The sequence below is a fragment of the Mercenaria mercenaria genome, chromosome 8 (assembly GCF_021730395.1).
Source record: "Mercenaria mercenaria strain notata chromosome 8, MADL_Memer_1, whole genome shotgun sequence".
Classification (NCBI taxonomy): domain Eukaryota; kingdom Metazoa; phylum Mollusca; class Bivalvia; order Venerida; family Veneridae; genus Mercenaria; species Mercenaria mercenaria.
In genome coordinates, this window is record NC_069368.1 from 62,279,915 (window position 1) to 62,303,645 (window position 23,731).

The 23,731-nt window shown below is 32.4% G+C and overlaps 1 long non-coding RNA gene across 1 annotated transcript; it reads left to right on the top strand.

Annotated features, from left to right (window-relative positions):
* Positions 1-15,641: 15,641 nt before the first annotated feature.
* LOC123525633 (uncharacterized) lies at positions 15,642-22,772 on the top strand. Its single transcript, XR_008372092.1, has 5 exons — positions 15,642-16,161; positions 19,797-19,913; positions 20,445-20,562; positions 21,166-21,242; positions 22,114-22,772. It is a non-coding gene; the product is annotated as an uncharacterized LOC123525633 (long non-coding RNA).
* Positions 22,773-23,731: the final 959 nt, after the last annotated feature.

Genomic DNA, 23,731 nt, shown 5'->3' on the forward strand with positions numbered 1-23,731 from the left:
TTTAGTGACACTTTTATGCACCTATTTTTGATATGCGCTGATACTTAAGATAAAACTATGCGCTCATTTTTGATATGCGCTTATAGACAAGCCGTGTGCGCCTATTTTTATATATTAGGAATAATCACAGTGCTAACTTTGGTTGAGAAAACGAGAATATAACATGGTCATGGACGTGCGCAGTGAGCTATTTCCTTTTATTACATATGCCTACAGTATTTATACATAATGAAAGCATAATGAACTTCATAATTTGCAAATAATTTTCAATTTCTCGGACCATTTAATAATTGTTTAACACTAAGACTGTAGCATCTTATCCATACTCTTTTCAGAGATTTACAAAAGATGACAAACTGTTATGACAAGGCAAACTTTTACTTTCATTTACTGAAAACATTTACTATTCGGAAAACATGATTATCGTAAACAATGATCGTTTATCAGAAAAAAGACGTTAAAATCTTTTAACACCTATCGGCTAGTCTTTAGGTAAGAACACTTGTCACCTGTATTTATGATAAACAATTATCACGGTATAATACCGTTAATTACGTCTTGTTGCTGCATCTGTTGTTTGTTTACCAGTAATCGGATATGCGCCTACTTTCGAGACAAAATTATGATAAGGGCATGACATGCGCTTATCATCCCAAACGAAATAACGGTAAGGCCGTATGCGCTTACTTTTGATATGCGCTTATATTCGAATATGCGCTTATTTACCAGATTCTACAGTATTCCAACAATTTCATTCGTATCCACATACAACTAAGAAATGCAGAATATTTTTGCTTGATCAAAAATGATATACCGATAATAAAAATTGAGAGAAGTCATATTCAAAAACAATCCAAACAAGTGTAAAAGACAGCCAGATAATATTAAGCTCTAAACTTTACGACGAAAAACAAGAAAACATAATCAAGAAATGTGTCAGATGGAACTGTAGATTTTGCCTTCAACAACTAGACGTGAAAACATATACATTTAAATACGGCAAGTATTTCAAATATAACTTTCAGCAAAACTTGCTTATTAAGAAAGTGATATATGTGATACGCTGCTCTGAGTGTAAAAAGTGTTATATGGGAAAGTCCCTCAATCTAAGAATCACGGTAACTCAACATAACCTACATATAGAGATAGGCAAACGATGTAATACTTCTAGTAAGCATACACATAGCAATTTGTGCTAAAAACTGTACTCTGAAAATCAACCTATTTCAATTTTATAAGCCGATAGAAACTAACTGAGGAAGATAAAAGAAAGAGATTCTATCAAACTATTTAAACCTAAGTACTAAATAATATTTACTACTTACATTAGTATATTAGTATCTGCAGAATTTGCAATAAATGAATTTTTGCATTAATTCATTCTTTTTTATTTTTTTTATTTATATATTTTTCTCAATGATGCATTTCCATTTTACAATACTTATTATTGACATAATTGTTTATAACGTCCTCTCCTGACTGCGACGTCATTAAGATTCTCCTGAAGATCCATGTAAATGGTAAAAGCGGTTGCGATTATGAAGTTGTAATTTTACTCAAATAATCAGTGTTATACCAGAAAGGCATTTTCTTATTTTCTTCAACCTTTCTCTCCCCTCCCCCTGTATTATAAGGGCGTTCAATATGTAATGTTACTCCGTATGTAGTTCCATAACCGATTATTATTTTAAGATGCGGTTTTCGGCACATTTTAGAGCAATTTATTGGCAACACAATGCTATAAATTAAAATCGGTAGATTCAAAGTAAAAATATAATCATTTGAGTGAGGTGTGTTCGGGTATACTAGACAATCTTATATCCAACATATTGAGATTGTAATATGGAATTCCTTGATTCTACTATTCAACAACTAGTACTATAGTTCAATTTTCAGTTTAAACATCAAACAAATCATGATCTTCACAAAAAACATATGAAAGCTAAAATCATAATGTTTCGAACAGTTTTGAATTGAGTGTGTGTATTTTAACCCGAAAAATGGTAAGGTCAGTACAATAAGACTCTGCAATTTTGCCAGTCGCGATAATCATCGTTAAGAAAATCTTGTATTTTAAGATGATAGTAGTATCTTAAATTTCGATTGCGAAAAAAGTTCTTACAACTTTTATTAATCGCTATCAAGACCCATTTCAGATTGAATCAACCTCGAGTTTAGATTTTTTAATTGTGTTGTAAAATTAAAAATGCAATAAATAGTTTCAAACAAACGCAAACTCATCACACATTGCTGTACCTCGTAGAGAAATGATAGAAGTTTGTGATTTTACAAGTTATTTAGTTTTTCTGAGACACTGGATGCCCTGGACAAACCTAAATTATAGTTACGGTCCAGTATACCTGAGTACACCTCAGTAAAAGTATTATATTTTTACTTTGAACCTCATGACTTTTATAATTCATATAGCATTGTGTGTCCTATAAATTGCTCTATAATGTACCGAAAACCGCATCTAGAAATAACTAGCAGTTACGGAACTACAAACGGAGTAACATTACATATTGAATGCCCCTCGTATATATTTATCACATGTTTAACGTCGCGGGAGTGTAATAAAGCTATTACATAAACTCGATATTACAGCATAGTAATAATACTTCGACGTCGACGCCGTTTAAAGTATCGAAGACGTTGGTCAAATTGATTTGTTTATGATTGTAAAAGAAAGGAGATTATTTTATGTTTCGGCTGGGAAAGCTTACATGTGACAAAAAATATTATACATGCTACTTTCCACATTGAATTTATCAAACTTGTAAAATAAAGTTGATAAAATGCTCAAGATGGCTCGCATTTTATCATTTTGTTCAACTCGTTTAATAAATTTAATACGAAAAGACACCCATTTGATATTCTCTCTCTCTATATATAGCCTGTTTTCCTACTGCTTCTAGGCAAATTTAATTTATTCAAATTTATTTATACCAATTAAGACATTTTAATATAGGGAGAAAGTGTTATGAACATATAAGATAGCGGCATGACTTAAATGCTATATATTCTTTTTGGTGTTGGATTTAACGTCGCACCGACACATGATAGTTCATATGGCGACTTTCCAGCTTTAATGGTAGAGGAAGACCCCAAGGTGCCCCTCTGTGCATTATGTCACCACGAGCGGTGACCTGGGTAGAACCACCGACCTTCCCTAAGCCAGCTGGATGTCTTCCTCACATGAAGAATTCAACGCCGCCATATTTTCCTATAAAAAATGTATCAAAAGGACAAAGCTTTTTTCATTACATGTTTTACTTGATTTTTTTTTGTAAGTTTTGAGATGGAAAATATAAAAAATATGGGTCTATGTTTCACTTAAAATACGCGAACTCAAAATTTATTAACACTAGATAATGAACTTGCGACTAATCATTCATTGCTTTACAGGATCTCCATTCATACATTTCAAAATGATCGAAATAGAATAACAATATATCACGGTGGTATTATAATCGCGGAATATGGTGTTCCGAAATACCAGAAACAATTTACAGATTACATCTTAATGGGGCTCTCATCCTTGGACCTCAATTGTGTTTACCAATTAGAAATGGACCCATATTTTCCTATAAAAAATGTATCAAAAGGACAAAGCTTTTTTCATTACATGTTTTACTTGATTTTTTTTGTAAGTTTTGAGATGGAAAATATAAAAAATATGGGTCTATGTTTCACTTAAAATACGCGAACTCAAAATTTATTAACACTAGATAATGAACTTGCGACTAATCATTCATTGCTTTACAGGATCTCCATTCATACATTTCAAAATGATCGAAATAGAATAACAATATATCACGGTGGTATTATAATCGCGGAATATGGTGTTCCGAAATACCAGAAACAATTTACAGATTACATCTTAATGGGGCTCTCATCCTTGGACCTCAATTGTGTTTACCAATTAGAAATGGACATTTATGGTCATCTTGTTCGTGACGGGGTTCAGTAAGTTACACACTCTTTTTAAAATTATAATTGTATCCTAGGTACGCTGACTGAAATGACAAAAGTAATTACCATTTACCTTTGTAAATGATTATAGCTTTAAGCTAGGTTTACATAATGGCATAAGGCGAATAAATTGATTTTAACGTGGATTTAACAAAATAGAAATCAGATTTCTTCTTATTTTCCAATCTGATATAAACATCTCATATTTAGCTAACAAAAATAACTCAGACTTTTCTTTCTTGCATTTTCTTTTCTTTTATTAGTATCTTTTTTCTCTCTATCTCTCTTTTGGTTTTGGTTGAAAGATATTGTTTGCATAAACAATTAATGGTTAAACAATATAGAAAAATGTGAATATAATTTTATATAGAAAAGATGCATCAATAAATTACTGATACTATCACAAAAATGTAAGTAACCAAGACAGGCATATCTGAAAGATACATATTTCTCGAGCAACATCACTTTTAAATGCTTCTATTGAAGCGACTTATTTCTGTTCTGACATTGCAGATGTGTATTCGGATTTTTTTCAATCTATCAAGTTAGCACTGAACCCAATTTTTGATTAATTTTCAGTAAAATAGAAAAAGTTGAAACTTCACATTTCGCTCAACACGACACAAACGATTCATGGATGGTAGTGGAAATGCATGCTTAATAACCAAAAATCTAAATAACTGTAACATATTGACAAAAAATGTTGTGGCATTGCTAAACACACTCTGCTACATGAAATTGCTGTTTTAAAGGAATAATCATGGCGTAGCAAAACGATATCGTAATTGACGTTGGTGTAAATCCAGACGTTTACGAGATGCTATAAACATGACTCATTAGAACGCAACATGTCATCTATGTCTTCAGAGATCCTAACACTGGAATAACTGTGTACGATATAGTATTGTTGCGAGTTTTAAGATATATATTTAGGAGAAGCATAAGTATCGTGAAATTTCGACTTTATAACTCGAAATGTCGACTTCATAACTCGATATTTTAAGGTAATAAATAACATACATCTGGTACTAATGCCATTCCGTATATTTCACTTCATCGAAATGGATTTTTATAAAGCCTAAATAGTATCTAAATTTAATGACTTAATATATGAAATAGATTATATTAAAAAGAGCATTAAGCGAGTTGCTAAACGTGTTACTTATACTGAAGCATGCGGACATAATGTTGTTGTTTGTTACGTATTATTTTTACACAGTATATGTAAAAAAAAATGTAAATGTAATAGAATGAGATAAGATAAGCGTTTCATAAGAACAGGGAAATAATCAATTTATTACAGTCTATCTAGATGTTAAGGAAAGGAAATACACCAAAATAATGCTTAGTATAAATGCAATGTTAATAACGACATATTGCACATAAAAGAGCCTTTACATTTATTTCTAATCTCTAACATCTAAATTAATATTGAAAGTGCATTACGACTACTTACATGACATTAGATTGCGTGTATTTTTAGAAAGACATCATAATGTTGAATCGGCAGTCTATAATACCTAAATACCGAAGCTGCTCCTCAAATTCATCTGTGTTGATGTCTTATGAAGATTAACACAGGAGAGTAAATTAAATTGTCAGCAAGTCAAAGAAATAAGTCAATATTCTATGGTCATACTTGTAAAATATTGGAAAAGATTTACAAAACGAAATAAATATTTAAATAAAAGTATGTGAAATTTAATTGTAAAAGTCCACTAAACTTGACAACCATCAATGACAATATTATTGTAAGTCTCCATTGTGTCTAACTAAACATACATGTTACCGATAGACGATATCATACTTAAACATATTAAGCTTGTGAGAAAATGGCACAGCGATAAATTAAGATTGCTAGTATATTTTTTCAGTCAAAGGCACAGATCAAAAGTAAACATGATACATGAAGTTTTCTGTGCATCTGTTACTTGTTTTGTTGGGTTTATTGCCGTACCAACGCTATTATAGGTCAGTCGAACAGAGGGACAAACATACTCAGTAGTAGATCAAAACAATATCAATCAAATGTGTACAATATTTACAAATTTAATTACAAAAGATAATCAAAAGATGACAATTCAAAATGAATGAAAAAGAAAAAACATAATTGTACAATAAATAACTTGAAATACGTCGAGTCACAAATGATGATGACATAAATAAAACTGACATTATGTTAAAGAAGTAAATAAAACCTGGATGTCTATTTAACAAAAATGTATTCTTAAATCGAATTATAGATGTAGTTAAATTACTTAAGTTACATTTTTAACAATATAACAGTTCAATAATCACTTTGTTTGACATCTTGAGCATGAGTTTGGAATTTATTTTCAAATTTAATGAATTGAAATCAAATTTTAATTGACAAAATATTATTTTCTAAATTGATTTTAGAATAAATAGAAAAAAAGTCTGATAAACTGTTTTACATATTTTACAGAATGTGTTACATACTTACTTTCTAATTTAGAAATATTGTATATGCTGTGTGTTTTTCTGATCAAGATGTGAAGTATAATGAACAGAACAAGTTTATGATGAAAGCGTTTTTATATACCTGACTTATATTTGATTAGATACTTTGTATGAAAATCAAATGTATTTACTGCAGGATTAAGCGCATGTCTAGCAATTTCTGTAATGCATTAATTGCGTTAAGTGTTCCGCCTGCATTGGCATTAGACAACAGATTCATATGAATATGGCATAAATCAAAAGATTACATAAAGTTGAGGAGAGACAAGTAAAATAAATGTTCATATATTCGTTTTCACAGAACTCACATGAAAGGATTGCATATTTATGTTCAGTTTACACTAATTTTCGATACCCAAAATAAAAATAAAAGCGGTCTAAACAGGCGGCGATGGGAAATGAAAAATAGTAACGCTAACGTTTATACTGTCCAGGAATACAGTATAATGATCGTCTAGAATCTTAATATGTGTTTATGGTATTTAAATATTCATATGATCGGAATCATTGTGTAAGCTGAAAGTAGTTTTAAGATAAAGGCTTGCAAACATAGGAATACATAAGGACATAGGTTATCAAACTTTTTATCAGCATTATACAATACACTCGATATCGCATTTCTGAATAATGCTACATGCAATAGCTAACTTTAGAAGTAAATAACTTTAATCAATACATACTTCGCAATGAACGGATTTTTCTTAAGGGTTGCTCCCTAGAGATGTGTCTGCTGTTGAAGTTAAGGTTGCATCGATTTGGGTTCGAGCCTCACTCGAGGCGTTGACTTCTTCATGTGAAGAAGCCATCAAGCCCGCTACAGAAGGACGGTAGTTCTACATGAGTACCCGCTCGGGACGAAACAGAGCTTTCGGTTGCCATGGCAACCAGAGTTCTGCATGGAATTCAATTCTTTGAACAATTTTGAAAGGGGGCCACCCGAGGATCATTCTTGTGAAGTTTAGTGTAATTCTGCCAAGTGGTTTCGAAGAAGAAGATTTTTTAGGAAATGTTGACGGACGGACGACGCACGACGGACGCCGGGCATTGAGCGGTCACAATAGCTCACCATGAGCCTTTGGCTCAGGTGAGCTAAAAATACTACAAAGTGCTATTACGCCTTAAAACCACTTGAACACACATATTAAGTCAACTCCCTAACACTTTAAACCACTCAAGCACAATTAAGGATATTGAAACACTAACAACTCATATCTCTATCACCTCTAAAATTGGAAAATTAAGAACTAATGAAAAAAGTTTGAGTCCACTTTAACACACCTAAGACCAAGCAATAGAAAAGACTTAAAACGATTCGAAATCACTGAAAAACAAAGACAAAATAATAAATCAAGAATTACACATGAGCATGAAAACACACAGAAGATAGGTTTTTATGACCATAAAAACCTTAGACGAATATAAAATAGCATCAATACTCAGAGTGCGTTCCAACATTAAATGTAGTACTTAAAGACACGTTAGAGCACTGAAACATAAATTCTGAATCAAGATATAATGTATAATGTTAAAATCATAGGTACACCTTGAAATAACCGGGAAAAATCGTAAATAACTGTAAGACACATTAGACCACTAGAATCCACTAGAGAGAACAAGGTCAAAATATAAGAGCACTTGAAAACACTAAAGAACAATCAAATTCCGATAAGACCACAGGAACACACATAAGACCAACTAAACAAACTTTTGACTTCTCGGAACTGAATGAGCATTAAACATACAAGAATAAAGACAAAAGAGCAATTGAACTGATTTAGCGGGGTTTTTTTTGTTTGTTTTTTTTTTGTTTTATTTTTCCTTTTTTGTTTTTTTGTTTGCATATTTACAGATTTATATGCCACCATGGTTCTTTTGTCAATAATCACCGTTTATAAGAGACACAGAGACGTTATTTTTGTTGTTACCGTTTTACATCTTAGTTAATGAATCAATTATATCTATGCATTAAAGTCAGCATGAAGATATATCGACAAAGAAAAGATGCTCTTGAGAAATGTCGTTAATATCTGAAACGCAAGAATAATTCCTAATGATATGTTTATCTAGCGGACATATTTTTTTTTATATTTCGGATTATGTCACCTAGAACTAATACAATAATAATAATAAAAAAAAACATAATAGTAGAAAGACGCACACAACATAATGTTCCATTTTAGTTTTTGCTTAGTTATGACATTCTATTTAGGTAAAAAATATTGAATCAAGAAATACACTATAAAGAACAAAGTGCGGCTACAGTTTTCATCCTGCTTGAAGCAAATAATTTTAAAATTTATGCACACTGTATGACGGGGCGGAGCTATATCTCTCACAGTGTGAAACTATAGATTCCATATTTTCATATTGTGGGTAATGAGATATAAAAATATATTTTACTTATAGAATACAATATTTCATCAGTTAGCATAAATATATAGCATGAAAAGGGAAGAGAACGGAGCATCAAAAATAAAAATGGCATTTTGAGCTGGTCACTTTAGAACTTGAAGGCGATACATTACAATTTTCCTCACTTTTCTGTGTCTGTAAGTCGATTATTAATTACTAGACAGCCCGCCCGCTTAGCTCAGTAGGTAAGAGCGTTGGTGTACGGATCGCTGGGTCGCGAGTTCGATCCTCGGGCGGGGCGCATGTTCTCAGTGACTATTTGATAAACGACATTGTGTCTGAAATCATATGTCCTTCACCTCTGATTCATGTGGGGAAGTTGGCATTTACTTGCGGTGAACAGGTTTGTACTGGTACAGAATCCACTAACACTGGTTAGGTTAACTGCCCGCCATTACATACTGTTGAAAAACGGCGTTAAACCAAAAAGAAAGAAACAAACAAAAAATACTAGACGAGATAGACGAAATTGAATTACCAGAATGTTTTCAATTTGTGCAAGAAGATTTTTTGGACACAAACCTCCTACGACTACTTTTACTGTAAAATACTATCACATTAATAACTTCAAATACAAAATTTGCACGACACAAATTGTCAATATACTTTTTTGTGCTATGATATTGTATATCCAAGAACAGTGTACTTCCGGTAGCGAATGGTGAAAATTGTTTGCTGTAGCTTTTGCTTGTTGCGCAATTTAGATGCGCACAAAATATTGTGATGAACGTCATTAAGATAGCAGGTAAATCTGATCAAACACACAGAAGGCCAATCGACGCTAGTATACATTGAAAGCTGTGGAAAAAGAAAAATACATTCCTCTGTCTGCACTATACAAAAGTTTTATTGGGAAACGAATAATGCGATGTCCTTAGGTGATAAGCCATTGTCTTTCTCAAAATAAGAAGAATCAATTGCATACCTATACGATCTGATTGTAATGTCATATTCAATATGACCTTGCCCATCTTAAATAACAAAAGGTGCAAATCAACGTCCATCGTGTTTATTTGCTATAATTTGAAACTGCTGCCATTGAAGTATGACACCAACATTATCATAATACTCTTCACTATTCTTTAGCTTGTTAATCTAAGTATCAGTTATTTTTAAATTTTGAATCAATAACCATATATACACTTATCTGACATTTTTTCCATACATGCAAACTATCGCAAAATGTCCTTGCATAAACATTCCGTAATATTATCTACAGTATTGTTCTTCGGCGAGGTAATGCTAAGTCTTTCAAGGTGCTTTAATACAGATATAGATGTATATGATAATACAATATTTACTCTATCTCAAGCTACTTTTGTTTTCCAAACCTTTTGGAACATTCCCCCATATATCAAATTTGTTAATTGATGTATTTTGGAATATCAAATGTCGCAACAAGGAGGCCTTGCACAAAGCAGATAGCTGGATAATTCACATTCAATACTTTAAATTCGAAGCAAGTTTTATATGTAAACAATGCCATTGACTTAATATTTTATATAGAAACACGTTTATTTCCATATAAACAACATTGGGGTAAAATTATCAAACGGGGATGTGGGGGAGGCAGCGGATGACATTTGTTTCGAGATTGCACGCACAGTTTGTCATCTATCAGAAAAAAAGAAAAAAATGCCTTATTTGATTATAATCTTACACAACTGGAAACCATATACACATAAAGACTGAATGTCTTTTGTGCATTTAGATCGATACAATGCTTTCGAGAGAACATTAGGGATATAAAGCTGACTAAGTACTACCTATCAATAAAATCCTTAACGCATGGAAACATAACCACAGGAAAATATTATAAAAAGCTTAAATATACTTAGGTAAACTGATGTAGATAAAAACCAATGGACATTTAAACAGTTCTCATATCTCATTTCATTCTTTCAAATTTGAATTTATCCGTACAAATCATTCATCTTGATGACAGTGAATATATCTTTTGAAACATTTTGCAAATAGAATTGGTTTAGAAAACAAAATATGCCTATATTGTATTGGAAGACATATAGAGGTAAATAATTTGACTTCATTGTGTCTAAAATCATTAGTCCTCCACCTCTGATTCATGTGGGGAAGTTGGCTGTTACTTGAGGAAAACAGGTTTGTACTGGTACATAATCCAGGAATACTGGTTAGTTTAACTGCCCGCCGTTACATGACTGAAATACAGTTGAAAAACGGCGTTAAACCTAAAACAAACAAACAAACAAACAAATTATTTGACTTGTATTATTGCCTTTTTCGTATAAACAACGATATCTTCTTTAATAGTTGGTATTGGTGTTATTTTAGCTGATAATTCGGGTATATCATATTACTACCAACTATGATACACATAATTTCCTTAACTTTTTGTTTCCGGGGATGAATGAGAGGTATAGCTTATAATTTATATATATTTTTTTCTGCAGGACTTCTTCTAACTGCATTATTAATATATATATATATATATATATTTAAGCGCCTTCTATTATTCTATTGGTGTATCACGTTGTCGGGACAATATACATTTTTTTAAATTTGGCATATTTACGTCTGCAGGAGCCCCTGGGAATGTTTGTAACAGAGACTAAATAGAGAAATCGAGAAGACTATCCAAAACAAGTACTGAAGCTTCGGAAAAGATAATTTGTTTCTCGTTCTTTAAAACTTCATTAAAAAATCTTGATCATCACCAACACAATTTCAGGAATGACGGCTAAACATTCGGGTTATTTTAAGTATGAATACATTTGATAAAGACTGATATTTCCCGAAAACACTAATGTTGTTCAAAGAAAACAAATATACAAACAAACAATCGCATAGATAACACGCGTTCAATCCATTCGTGGATTTGTTTATATGCTATAAAAAGACGTAATTATTTAAGAAACGACACATTTTCCAGATTTCCGTCTGCGCAAAGATAATATATGTCCGTCCCTCAAAAAGCATTTGCAAACATTAAAATCGTGCATTAACATTACGTGAATTGACTTCTTTGTACACCACATTTCTCACGTTAATACATGAGAGGCTCTACTGAAACAAATAGTTCATCATGTAAAGTATCAGCCATTTCATATATTTGAACTGTTTGATAAGATGATGTGCATGTCCAGCTAATTGTTTAATTTCGGAGGTCATGTTTTATGAACAGAATTTTACGAATCGTATAAAATTTGACATATAGCTGTGTATATAGTAAGTGATATAATATAAATACATGTAGCTCAATAATTGAATTAACAGGTAAAAAAACTTTCCATCAAAATCAAATTTTATCTCATCACAAGTCATCAACTGAATGTTTTGCATTTACCTTCATATGAATAAATGAAAGCTCTTCAGATCTATTTAAATTATCAAATTATTTCAACATCGCAGCCTAGAAAACATGGGATGCGCTCGTGAGATTAAATGGGATCGGCTAAAAATCATAGGATAGTGGACCAAAAGGCAAAGAGATATACAGAAGTGAACATGAATTAAAGGTTCAATTGAGAGATTCAATGGTGAGCCAAGGATAGCAAGGATACAAATTGTATTTACAATTCTCTAGTGAGTGTGTTCTCTGTCACGGAGAAACAAAAAACGAAAAATCAATATTTAGTTCTCTAACACGTTATAGTATATCTCTACTTCTCTAACATAAGTAATGCAAATTGTATGAACTGTATTTCTTATCATAAGTGAAGGACAAGAGCACTTATTTTGTGACAAAAATAAATCATTTAATGTAAACATTATGTTTGAATATAAATACCAAAATGCAAATATTTGGTTATTTTTTTATACAGAAATAAAAGTTTGAAACAAACATAAAATTGACATGTGTTTGAGAATACCATTTTCGCATTTTAAATATATTATCAGTGTAGCTTGTTAATAATATGTTTTTCAGTATTTTTCATATTGAATTTTGTGAATTAAAATTTCTTTTCATGTTACGAAGTTTATTTCTGTTTTGAGAATTTAACTACTTCCGTTTCATAACTTAACCTCAAAATTTGTTTTTTCTTTTTGTTTTCTAGCAAATTAATTGAAACGTAGTGTATGTTCATTTTCTGGTTTGCTGGAGGTATCAGTTTTACTTGCTTAATTCGTATTTTGTTTATCAAACGACACAATGACTACCCGAGTGTATAAATAGTTTTCAAACACGGGTTTGCTATCAATTTCTTCCATTCTAATATCTCTTTCAGCATGAAATGTAGATAGATAGAACGCGGATGCATGACGCCAGATGGTAGGTCGTCACGCCCCTTTGTTTATACCAACCAGGACTAACAATTGCAATACTTGTTTTGTACGAGTTCAGTTTGTGCGAAAATAATGGCGAAATAGCCAACACATTATGCATGTAAATTTATCAAAGCTCTCATGCGATGTGATATTTCGTTGTAAACATGCTATTTGATAAAACTTAAGATTAAACTTGAAAGCACTATTTCTAGATGCATATATGGCTCTAATTATCAAGTGTACTGCTGACTGGATCAAAAGTACTATACATAATAACAACAATAGTAATTAATGAATATTATTTTTATTTTTAGTATTAACTACTTCCCATTGAAGAGGCATTAACTTATCTCGTTACGTTTGACTAGATCCTACTGGTACATTGCCATAAATTCATATGAGTATCATTTATTTTCTAGACAGCTTTTTCACGTTAAGAAACCTTAAAAGTTTTGAAAAAAATGTTTGTGGCAAATGAATTCAGACAATGAACTTGGGCAAAGCTCATGCCATTCAAGCGATCCGATGAGCCGATCCCTTACTTTCCTGGTTCCTTTTTATCATGTCATTTTCTGACCTTTCATTTTAGAGTAAGGCCACACCAAATTGATTACTTGGTCAACGGATTTCCCGCTCCATTTTTTCTGTATAGAATCAAAAACATTTTTTTTCAAAATCAGCTTCCGCTCGCTTCAGTTTTTGCAGACCGATTTCAAAATGTCAGGGCGGGCGTTTTTTCAGTTTAGGAGTCTTATAGTCACTGGGAAGAGACAGTAATTCATAAAATTTAATACTTTTAATCACAATTGTCCATTAAAACACCAGCAGAACATGTTTGAGGCTCTGTATTGCCTCAGTTTGCAAAATTGACAGCCGAATTACACAGTTAGATTGTGTAAACAAATCTTGGAAAGATCATTACAAAGAGTTTTCGCAAGATATTTTTATGAATATCTCATCATTTAAAACAGTGCCTTCTAATGATGGTTGGTGATTAGCTGCGATCCTTTAAATTATACACATATATCAGCAGTAACTTGTTAGTATTTAAATGGTGAACAGATAGTATAATTCAATTTGCATTTAAAAACCAGTGTTACATCATAAGTAATGAATTGTAACAGACAATAAAATAACTTTGATTTTAAGGAATGGTAAAATGATTCTAATAAAATATCAGCTATGTAAAATGAACACAGTTTTCTGGCGGAGAAGGGGAACTTTATTAGGGCAAAGGAATAGAAACTCAAAGTCCAAAAAAACATGAAATAAAGGCTTACTTTTTTTATTTTTCAAGTAGAATTGAAATTCAAAATTTTTTTATTACTGCTTATAGATCTTTTTCAGATTTGTTTGTACCATCAGATCTATTTATCAAAAAGAAACTGAAGATGTTAATGCATTTATTTTTAAGAATACTCACTTGCATTATCAAAAGTAGACCTTCCCTATCTGTTAAAGTTGAATGTGAAAATCATAGAACCAGAGAAAGTGCAAAATTTGTCATTGAATTTACAAGTGAATTGGGCCATCAGTGGATAATAGATTTCGTGGTATCTGGTGAAATTGCATTGAAAGTTGACATACACTATGATATATAGGTCATGAGTACCTAATGTACTGGTGAGATGATTGCAGTATTTTCCATATATATAATGATTTCTGATATACACTACATAGGAGTAACAGCTTTCTTATTCTTAACATAGATATATTTGAGTCAGGTGTCTAGTGGTTGCCATGTATTTTGGGAAAGATTTGCCATTAAACTATAAACTTTAAAGATCTTTTATGTATTTTCAAGCCCTTTTGATATGTTTTTGCAGTGTTTATTTATTCTTGTGACAAGGTTTTATATTTTTTCTTCAAATCGCTCCAAAAAAATAGGTGAAATCTAGAAACAAATATTTTTATTTTTGTTTTGCTCGCCCGCTCCTAATTTTTTTGGGAAAAATCCGATGACTAAGAAACTAATTTGGTGTGGCCTTACATTATTTCAATATTACATCTGAACAGTCTTACGTTTTAGCTGTTCCATGCAAATTTCATTCTTAAATATATAACTAGTTATTGTTTGCACATTTGTTTTTTGTGTTAATTCATCTACTAGTCACCATTTTTGCAACATTTACAGCTGAAATATTTTAAATCATTCATTCGTCATGGCTGACTAATTGCTGTTAAAATCAGCCATGTAACTAATTGCAACAGAAAATAAGAATTAAATGCAACTATGTTTGATATTAAACATTCTAAAACAAAAACAAATCAGTCTGATTTAAGTTCTATGCAATAAAAAATTCTTCTTATCATTGACAAAAATAATATGAAAAAGGTGCCTCAATTTTGGTGGTGCAATAATATTGCACACATTAGAACAATTCTGGCAGATTTTCTTTACGATATTGGCAATTATAAAAACCCACTAAAGTAATGTGATGCTGGTTTCGTTATACCGAAATTAAGTTAAGGATAACATAGTGTAATAGCCATATTTCATATCTTGTAACTCGATGGTAATATTTAAATGAAAGGACCATGTATGATAAGGCACTGTTTTAGCCCCCAAATTTTGAAGAAAATGAAATTAAAACTACATCTCAACGATATGAATTATTTGAAAGATAAAGGATTAATCTTGCATTTTATAAAGAAAAAATGCAACAGTTTTGCCTAAAAAGTCATGATACATGGTCTAGTTTCATGCCATCAACACAGATTTTGTACATTTTTAGACATTTTCGTGCACTTTATCACCAAAATACGATACGAGCGCAGGGGAGAACAATTTTAATTTTTGGATATGTTTTGAGGATTGCAAAAACACGAAGAATGATACATGAGAGAAAATTGTTCTAAAGTGCGCTCGTAGTAAATTTTGAACAAGTACGGTATTTTCGTCGGAAAATTCTACTCTAAAAATAGCCATGTAAAGGGACGAAACTCTTGATCTCCTTGAAGAGCTTGGCGTAAAGGTAAATAAAAACATGTTGTGACGTAATGCGGAAGTGATATCGGTTGCTTGAAAAATGGATTTTTGTCAAATTACAGGTAAATTAGACCTTTTGATAGTATTTGCATAGCATTTTAAGAAGTTCTCATTATCATTAACATATAATCCTCGATTTATTTCAATGCTGTTAACGTGTCATACAAAAATTACGTTATTATTACTTGATCAGTCGGCGAAAATCTTGACTTTTGTCAAACTCGTCAAAGATTTTTAGATTCTGTAAAATATCATACTAAATACGCGTAATAAGAACCAGATCTAAATATCACGATACTAACTTGGTCACACAATAGAGGAACTTGTGTAAGGCAGCTATTTAATCAGAATTGGCTATTCCAGAACATTCCCCATTGGGTGGTGGGGGGGGGTAGTCTAAATAATGAGACCTCGGGCAGACCGATTTTACATTTTGATATTTTACGTTGTCTACCTAGAGGCGGATATCGACAAGTCAAAATAATATAACGATATTCAACTCTTGAGTACAATTATTTGGACTAGGGACGGGGGGGGGGGGGTAATTTACAGGGAGGTTTCTAGAGGGAAAGAGGGGGTGCATTTTGTTTGTGTAATGTGGAAGCAGTTCTAAAGAAGAGGGAGGGGGCATTTTACAAATAAATTAGAATTTGGGGTCTTTGGAAATTGGAATTACCCAGTAGGGGTATTGTTGGGGAAGTGGGTGGGGGGTATTTTGAGTTAACCGGGTTTTAGAAGGGTAGGAAAATATGTTTTCGAGAGGATGGGTTCTTTTTTCTAAAGAACTACTTCCGGGGGTGGGGTGGGGGTATTTGAATTTCTGAAATGGTCCGTTTATTCAAGGTTTATCTTCGAGTCCCAGCCAAGATTGGTTGCACATTCTTTAATGTTGGAAGTGTCTATCCGTCCAGTAACTGGATACCTAGCCTGCATTCTAGCAGTCTGGTCAGCTATAAAATACTCGGGGGATTTTCTAGCCGTCCGGAAATAGATTTCCTAATAAATAAGTAATGATACCTGTCATTTACTAAAGATATCAATACTTATCTTCAAAAATATCATGTGTGCATACATACTAAAGATTTAGTTTTAAATGTCTCGAATAAATCAATGCATTATTCATGTAATGCCAAAATCAATGATGGCAGTGTCGTCACTCATTATTAAAATCTGTTCATCTGGTGGTGGGAAAAATAATGCTTTGTGGGATCGGAATTTTTAAATTTTAACAACTTTTTTTTTGTCATGACCCGTATTTTGTCTATAATTCATTTATAAATTGAATATCGATATTTTTTTATCATAAATTATTTTCTTTTTTTTTTTCATTTTTTAAATGAAATGTGAAGCAACTATTAAATAATTTCCAATAATCAACATTCCGGTATCTAGTCAGAGCGACGTAAGCGTGCAACATTTCCGTAAGCTCGCCGAATTTCAATCTCGTATAAAATCGTTTTGCGTTAAAGTATTTCATTTTCCTTTTGTAAACTAATTATTTTATATTATACTCGAATGTTTTCTGCAATAGCCCCTACAAAAATACCATTTATTATTAATATACGGGTGTATTTCGGTTATGGAAATTTCCGGCGCGGACGCCGAACTTCAATCTCGTATAAAATTATTTTGCGTGAACGTATTTTACTTTCCTTTCGTATATTAATTATTTATGATAAATATGATTGAATTATATCAAAAACGCTTCAAAAATACCTTTAAATTAAAAAATACAGGTGTATTCCGGTTATGCAAAGTGTATTCCGGTGTATTCCGGTTTTTAGGTGGATTCCGGTTTAATGTGTGACCGGTTTTAAAATACTTACAGGTTTCATATTTTAGTATATCAAAACTTTTAGAAAAACAGTAGTTAAGCATTCATAATTAACCTATTTTATTTCGAAATGACGTCAAAATTAATGAACTGCTTTCCATTCATCAATTTATTTTATAAATTTGTGTTTTAAGAATTAAAGTTTAGGCCGTTAGAATAATATCACTTTTTACAAAATAACATGGACGTTTGGCGATCAATGATGTGTTACCAGGCTGTTAGATCAGCCAAATTCTTTCATAAAATTTTATGGAAGAATTTGGCTGATTTATCATTTACAAAATTAGAATATCAACGGATTGTATACAAACACGCTCTCATTCGTTAATATCGACTTCTAGTCGATGAAAATACTTTGGTTTGTTTAAGAAATAATATATCTCATCCAGTGATTTGTTGTTGAATAAATCATTGTTTGGAGTAAAGTTGTGAAGGAATTATATCATGAGGGTACAGCCCGAGTGATATAATAATATGCATCTTAACGACAAATAATGATTTATTCAACAACAAATCACTGGATGAGATATATATTATTTCGATTCTAACATGTTACCAAGAAATTTTACGTACATCCTTGACGACATTCATTAAGTATTTGCCCATTTTCAATCGGTTTCTTTTCCAGCGCAAGAGCAAATCACTAAATGAGATATATATTATTTCGATTCTAACACGTTACCAAGGAATTTTACGTACATCCTTGACGACATTCATTAAGTATTTGCCCATTTTCAATCGGTTTCTTTTCCAGCGCGCTGCTATGCCGTTTGATGCCATGACGTAATAATTGTGACGTCAGAACAGTGATTTGTTGTATAATAATTCACTGTTTTCTGCCTTCTGTGTTTAATAGGAAAATAAATCGGATCGTATTAGAATTTCACACAATATTTTGTTTACACTGATAAGTATTGATATCTTAAGAAAATAACAGTTGAAACTATATATATAAAATCATTACTTATTCAGGCTATAAAATACCCTGAGGTCAGGATTTGCTAGTCGTCTGGTACCCGGCTAGCAGGCTAGAAGTCCAATTACCAGACGGCTAGACACTTACTTTAATGTTTGTAACAGTATACATTTTATAGCACACAAACGTGACTGTGTCTGACATAATCGCTTGTACAGTTTTTCGACAGGACATTATTAAGTAAACCATGTCATGTTAGAATATGGAAATGTCTAGCTGTCTTGTAACCAATGCCTAGCCAGAGTTCTAGCTGTGAGGTAACCAGATGTGTCTAGCACATCCTTAAGTGTTTTTTTTCATCGTCTGGTTACATGTGATTGATATTTTATGTTAGGAAAAAAGCTTCTTATGAAATTGTAATTGTCATTGTTTAAAAGGGTTCCAGTTATGTTTTTGTTCTTGTTTTACTAATTTTGTCCAATATTATAAGATTGAATGATACATTTTGTAATGTAACGATTAAGAGTTAATTGTGTTTGAAGATTTGATTCACAGAAAATAATTAGAATTTTGATAAGATCCGCTTTAAGCATGCTTATGACGTGAGCACAAAAGTACAATTTTTTTTATATATATATAAAATATCATTAGATATGATCTGTGGTAAAATATGAGCCATGCCATGAGAAAATCAACATAGTGGCTTTGCTACCAGCTTATGTGCAGTCTGGTCAGGATCCATGCTGTTCGCTAACGGTTTCTCTAATTGCAATAGGCTTTGAAAGCGAACAGTATGGATCCTGACCAGACTGCACAGATGCGCAGGCTGGTCTGGATCCATGCTGGTTGCAAATGCACTATGTTGGTTTTCTCGTGGCGTGGCTCATATTATTATTTCGTTACACTTTCTCAATACTTTAATAGATAAGTATAAATTTCTTTTTCAGTGAACAGGTTATTGTGAGATAGTCTGATTACTTTGGAGCTGCCAGATTGTGTATGAAATCCTGAAGTATTTCAACAACTTTTTCATGAACCACAGAAACTTCACCTTACCAAATTGTGTGAGTGTATACATTTGCTAGAAATATTTTTATGAATTTGTTGTCTGGATAATCCATAAAACCCAGTTTCAGAATACTATACAGGTTAAAAATCTTTCATTGTTTCATGACATATAATCTATAAACATTTAAGACATTTTATATGTATCTTTAGGTAACGTCTCTTCTTCCTGGTACACATGCTTTTCCAGAAAGTTCCACAGTCATAATGTGACAACAATAAATAAAAAATGTAGAAAGAAAATGGGGAGTTGAATAGTTCCTATCTGAAATGCTGGTCAGTAGTGGTCTGTTACCTTAAAATTTAATGCCTACTCGCCATTTCGATATGAAAAATTGTCGAATACATGAAAACCATCACATTTCTTGTAGAATACATTCCAGCAGTTGGGGACGTAGCTTCCCACAAATCGGTATATAGGTACATATTTCCTAGGGAGAGTTCAGTGTAATATCTTCTCAGATGTTACAGAAAGAATGCATAGTATTATGTTTCCAAATTTATCCATGATATAAATATTTCTTTTTCAGAGGACCAGACATTGTGAGAAAGTTTGATTGCATTCAAGAGTTGCCAGAGCTAAAGCTAGAAAAGAAACTAAACAACTTCTTCTCATGATCTGCTTACTTGATCTTCACATTGCATTGTGTGAGTTATGAATTTTGTTTCAAAGGGTATCATAAATTCTCTATCTGATTAATCCGCAAGAACTGGTTGAAAACTTAAATATTGAACATTCCTTTAATTAACATTATAGGTCATTTGATCATATAGCTCTTTTTTCATTTACAAGTTAATGAAGCTTACATTAAAAATGATTGTGTCACATGGCGGAGATATACTGTTTCTGCCTTTGCCATCTGTCTTTCCGTCCGTCTATCCTGATTAAGCTTGGCCGGCTTTCTTAGGTCAAATTGCTGGCTGGATTTCGAAGAAACTTCACAGGAGTGAATCAGTGATCAAAACCAAGCCAAGTTTTGCATATGGCGAACACGTTCCGCTTCGCTGCATAAAACGGCTGACAGAGCTTAAGGTATACATAGGGGGGAGACATATGTTTTTGTGACAAAAGCACCTTGTAGTTATTCTAACAGATTTCAGCTGAAGGGAGCAAATTTATTTAATAACCTGTTAAATAAAAAAGGTGAAAAATTAAAAAGTTATTTAAATACCTTGAAATTTAAAAAGAGTTTACTGAGCTGTATATTCATTTCTCAGAAAAAAACATGCATATTAACTTTTTGTTTTCAGCAACCTGTATGCTACATTGTATAATGACGTTGAGCAAATAAAGATACTGCAGTCAGCGTTACAACCTTCATTAAACAGTACGATTTTTATGACAATATTTTAAATTACTTTACATATATTTTTGTCAAGCACAAATGGCTGTGCTGTGTGTCCGTCCGTCTGTCTAGATTTGAATCTCTCGGCCATAACTTTGACATGCATGAAGTAATCATGTTTATATTTGGCATGAATGTTAATCTCAATAAGACAGAGTGTCATTTGCAAACCCAAGGTTCCTGTCTCAAAGGTCAAGGTCACAGAGGTCAAAGGGTGGGCCCGACATGTTTCCTGTGGGCCTCTAGTTAAGGGGGCTTATTGCACTTCAAATCTAAGTTATCCATGCAGAGTTCTGGTTTCCATTGCAGCCAAAAATGAAAAAAAAATACTTTCAAAATTTTCATCACAGAAACTGCCAGTGTGATTTTGAAATCTTTATCTCTACAGCTTTGATATTCGGCATGTGATATAAGGGGTTGACTGTCTACCATAATTCTCCAGATTATTGCCTTAAGGCCAAAAAGGCCATACCCATGTTAAGGCATGAACAGAATATAATGAAAGCCGGGAACATGTTTTGACAGGTCAAATAAATTGTACAATATAGGCTAACATAGAAGAAGCCCAAATCTGTACTGGTACCACTACACAAACACACTTGAAGCTTTGAACACAGGTGAGCACTTTAGGGTCAATGACACTCTTGTTTTCTGGATATTATTTTTGCTACTACTGAATGATATATATAATTATACACTTCAATGGAACCAGTGTAAAGTGGTGCAGAGTAAAAAAAAATATACTTACAACTTTTTCTTGTATATGTTTTTCTTCTGCAATTAACTGTTTTAATTAAACAACTATTTGAATGATAATGTGCACTTCAGTTTATGTTTTCACTCTTTATTTCAGGAATGAATTGGTGTTACAGAAATGAATAACATATGGAGACAAACACTTTCAGACTACAGAAACTACACATTGTTTGAGAATATGAGAATGGCTTATTTTCATGATGGAACTCATACCACAAAGAAAGAACTTGCTTTATCTTATTTCTTATACATTGTAACTAGTCCTCAAAGACATACCCAAGTAAACTACATCAGGAAAGAAAGCAAACAAAGTTGATTCAGGATTTAGAATTGAATGTTTTTGTGTCAACAGTGTGTGAAAACTGCGGAAAATAGGATTTTAATTTCAAGGATTTGATTTAGTATGTCAAGGAGTGATTTGTTTTTAATTCATCACACAAGTTATTGACAATGCTCTAAAATATAAATAGGATGTGTAAATACAGACTTCCGTACCTTACTAAAATAATGTTGAACTCAACAGAATAAACAAACTACTATCTGTTGTATAATATATTAGTTGTTTTATCAAACTTTGTCAGTTTTGTTACATTACTTATCATTGATAGAATCTATTATCTAATAACCCTTTACAGTGTGTCAAGTACTCATCATTATAAGCTATTTTGAAATAATTACAGGACTGATATTTTACTGGTATTAGTTAAATGTGTTGTTATTAGACCCCTTACATTTGAAAGTGAGTTTTCTTTATACATACAGGATTCTGCTATCATTCCGTCTGTCGACTAGTCCAGTCTGTCAGATCTTTGTCCAGAAATTACATTTGAAATAAAATATAGCATCGTTTTCAGTTATTCTTGCAAAGAAAACTTTTAACAAGGTGATGGACTGCTTGCACGATTTCAACTACTCTTTTTTCCAAAACCATGGTGACATTTGAAGGTCCAAAGAGTGCAATTCATTGAGGACTGTTCATAATTCTTTTCTTTCTGGATTGATACTCTATTATCGGTATTATTCAGTCAACTTATTGCATGCAAGATTTGATGCAGTGATTCAATGGTCAATATTACACGGAAACATTTAAGTTTGTTAGCTCAGATATACGAAGCATGGACCTAGAAGCGTCTTTCTGCGTCACCTTGGTTAAAGTTTTGATGAACTTTCTCTTTATCTCAGTAATTACTCGAAGACTTTGTTTCAAACTTAAAATAGTTATTCGTCATCTTTACCCACATCATATGACACAAGGATCATAACTCCATCACCAATATTTCATATATTATCTCCCCTTTTAGTTAGAATTTCAGTTTGAAGTTTTGATGCACTTTCATTCTGTCTCACTTATTAATCTCTCGCCACAAGTGGTGGAGGGGAGGGGGGTTGTTATAGGAATGGTCTCCGTCTGTCCTTCCTTAACACTTTTGTGTCCGCTCCATATCTCCTAAACCCCTTGAAGGATTTTCATGAAACTTGGGTCAAATGATCATCTCATCAAGACGATGTGCAGAACTTACGAGTCTGCCTTGTCAACTCAAGGTCAAAGGTTTGAGCCTTCCATTTTGTGTCCGCTCTGTATCTCCTAAAACCCTTGAAGGAATTCTATAAAACTTGGGTCAAATGATCACCTCATCAAGACGATGTGCCAAACTCACGAGTCTGCCTTATCAGCTCAAGGTCAAGGTCACAATTCAAGGTCAAAGGTTTGAGCC